Source organism: Lupinus angustifolius, chromosome LG20 (assembly GCF_001865875.1).
Source record: "Lupinus angustifolius cultivar Tanjil chromosome LG20, LupAngTanjil_v1.0, whole genome shotgun sequence".
NCBI lineage: Eukaryota > Viridiplantae > Streptophyta > Magnoliopsida > Fabales > Fabaceae > Lupinus > Lupinus angustifolius.
In genome coordinates, this window is record NC_032028.1 from 12,022,837 (window position 1) to 12,025,847 (window position 3,011).

At 28.4% G+C, this 3,011-nt stretch overlaps 1 long non-coding RNA gene across 1 annotated transcript in view; it reads left to right on the forward strand.

Annotated features, from left to right (window-relative positions):
* The window catches only part of LOC109335713, a 12,416-nt gene extending 11,038 nt beyond the window's left edge, over positions 1–1,378 (forward strand). Inside the window, exon 3 of the long non-coding RNA XR_002106237.1 lies at positions 1,367–1,378. This is a non-coding gene — a long non-coding RNA (uncharacterized LOC109335713). The remainder of the gene's footprint in view (positions 1–1,366) is intronic.

Genomic DNA, 3,011 nt, shown 5'->3' on the forward strand with positions numbered 1-3,011 from the left:
TGCAAGCTCGTTCTTACAAAATGCAGTAACATTATCTTGGGAACTGGTCCTAATCTAAATCTTCATTTTTCTATTGTCTTTGCTATCGTAATTTACTGTTGTAGAAAATTCCATTATTCTCAAATTTTGTTTTAATCTCTTTTAAAGTTAAGTATAATTAATTGTTAGAATTAAAGGAACTTTTCAATCCTCGTGGGATCGACATATTTTATTACTTGACGACAAAATCGTACACTTGTGATTTTCCTTATCAGTGGTCAATCTTAAAGTAAACATTAAGCACATAAACAACTCATAAGAATCAAAACATAGTGAAATAGCATAAATTTGAATCAAAGTGTATACATATAGATCATATTGCATTTAGCTACATATTATCATGCTAACTAAACACAAAGATACAAAGAGAAAAATTAATCTCTTAGGAGAAGAAATTACCTCTTCAAAGAGCATAGATTGGCTCTTCTAACCTTTCTTTTTGCTTCTACACCTCAACCCAAGCTAAACTACCCTAAAAAGAAAAATAAATTGAAGTACAAAGTACTCCTATTCCAATATATCTTACAAACCCAAATTAAACCCCTTTAATAGTGTCTGAATTATGGTTCCAACACTTAGCACACCGCCTTGTATTGAGCGCACCACTTCGTATAGCTAGATGCAACCTTTCAATGCACCACCTTTGCGTTGGGCGCACCACCTTTTTCCGCTGACTGCATATGTGGCACTTCGCTTATATGAAACAATGATTAAATGTTGAATTTCGTAATTGATTTCATTGGGCGCCAAGGTTGCATTGAGCGCAGGTTATAGGTTGCTACTTTCACTGAGCGTGGCTTTCGTGCTTGGTGTAGGTACGTTAGAATTTTTCCAACTTGCGTTGAGCGTAAGAATGGCGCTTAGCGCAACCAAATTTTTATATTTCATTGATCTTGTCGTTCATATCGAAGATCCATATGTTAGCAACAACATATCCAAAATTCAACTCGATGTAATGGTGAGCGAACACGGTGTCATAATTCAAATATGATATTTTGGCACTTAACATCTTGCCCCAAACAATACAAAGTATATAATAACAAGCAACAAAAATTAACCTAATAAACAATCATGCATATAGCATATAGGCATATAGAACAATTATTATTTTATCACAAATACTCACATGAACTCAAAAATAATTATTTAACAATATTTCATGACGATATAATATCATAAGCGAGTATCTCACATTATGGTAAATCCAAACAAATCTATATACACATATTTCTAGAAAATCAAAATAAATAACACTTTATACATCGTCATGAAAACGATTAAGAACTATTACATGGAATACAATTTTTCATGAGACTTTATAATCCAGAAGACTCTCTAACTTTAGAGGGAATAAGAAAATTGAACTTCAATGAAATAATCTTAGACCATATTGATCTACTTCCTTACCTTAATCGTTTTATCTGATAACTTCAATGTTGTATCATCATGAATATCACTGCTAGCATCCACTTAACCCAAACATCAAAGTTTATCAACCAATGACTAAACCACAATCAATTTATGAAGATTCAAAGTACTTTAGCATCTCATATAAAGAGACATAATACAAGGATATTCTTTTAAAAACCAAATTCATCTATAAAACAAGCCTTTGTTATATTTTAAAATGAGTCTGGATCCTTTCCAGTACTGTAGAGATCAGTATCTTCATGATGACACTTGGCAAAACAAAAAATCAATTGTTATAATTTTAAAGTGAGAATAAATAAAATTTCAATTAATAAATCAAAATATCCCTAAATCTTTTCCTTATTTCCTGCCCTTCTTGTAAAATCCTTTGCAAGTATGAAGAGGGCAGAAAGACTGTCACTGTTGATCATTGAATCAACTACTATTTTAGTTTAGTTAGAACCGAAAATAAATAAAAATGAGATTTTAAAGAGTCACTTGTAGTGGTTTGTTAAGATAAATTGAAGAAGAAATGATGGAGAGGGTAGAAGAACTGTTGGAGATAAGTTGAAGAAAACCATTAATTTTTTGGAAGAAGAAATTTTTAATCTTTCACCCAAAAAAATGTTTCTCCAACGGTGTCGCTAAACATTTTGGAAGAAGAAAGTATGGAGAGGCCGGCTAGAGAATTGAGTTGCAAGATCAGAAGAGCTTTAGGAACTTTTTATTTTTTAATTGAAATTTAATTTAATTTCACTTTAAAATCATACTATTTTTTTGTATTACTATGTGTCATTATCATGGAAGGTTCTAGCCTTTCCATTATTTCTTTTAAATTATTAAAGGAGTAACCCATTAAACAATAATGAATATAATCAAGTAGGAGTAGTAACATTAGAATTTTTACAATATTAACAGCAATAATAACAGTGATACTAATAACAATAATTCTAAAAATCAAATATATGTATATATATTCACACATTATTTATATATATATATGCCAAAAAAACATTATTTATATATACTAGTGTGTACAGCCACTTCGTACCTACCGGTTAATATTGCATGGTATTATATATTCAGTTTTTATATATTTCATTTTTTATAATTAGAATATATTTGTTGTATTTAGTTTACTTTATATTATAATTTTTGTGCGTTCATGATAATGTATAGTTTAAGGTGAGAGATGCGATTAATTAATGTGTTGTTGGTTATTAATTAGGATTATATATTATTTTTTGTAAAAATTAAATAATGTGAAGGGCAAAATAGGAAATGAAAATTACATTATGGTAGAAGTTACAGCATGTTTATGATATTAAGTATAAAAATTGTATTTTTTATTTTATAGAATTTGAATGTTTTTTATTAGATATACTTCATGTTAAAGTTATTGTATTTTATTATAATATTTAACTTAAAGTAAGATGTATTAATTATAGTTATTTAAGATTATATGATTCTACTTTAAAAATAAAAAATATTAAGGGCAAAATATATGAAAAATAGAATCATAGTAGTAATTATTTCAAGTTTTCCCACTAAATATATATTCA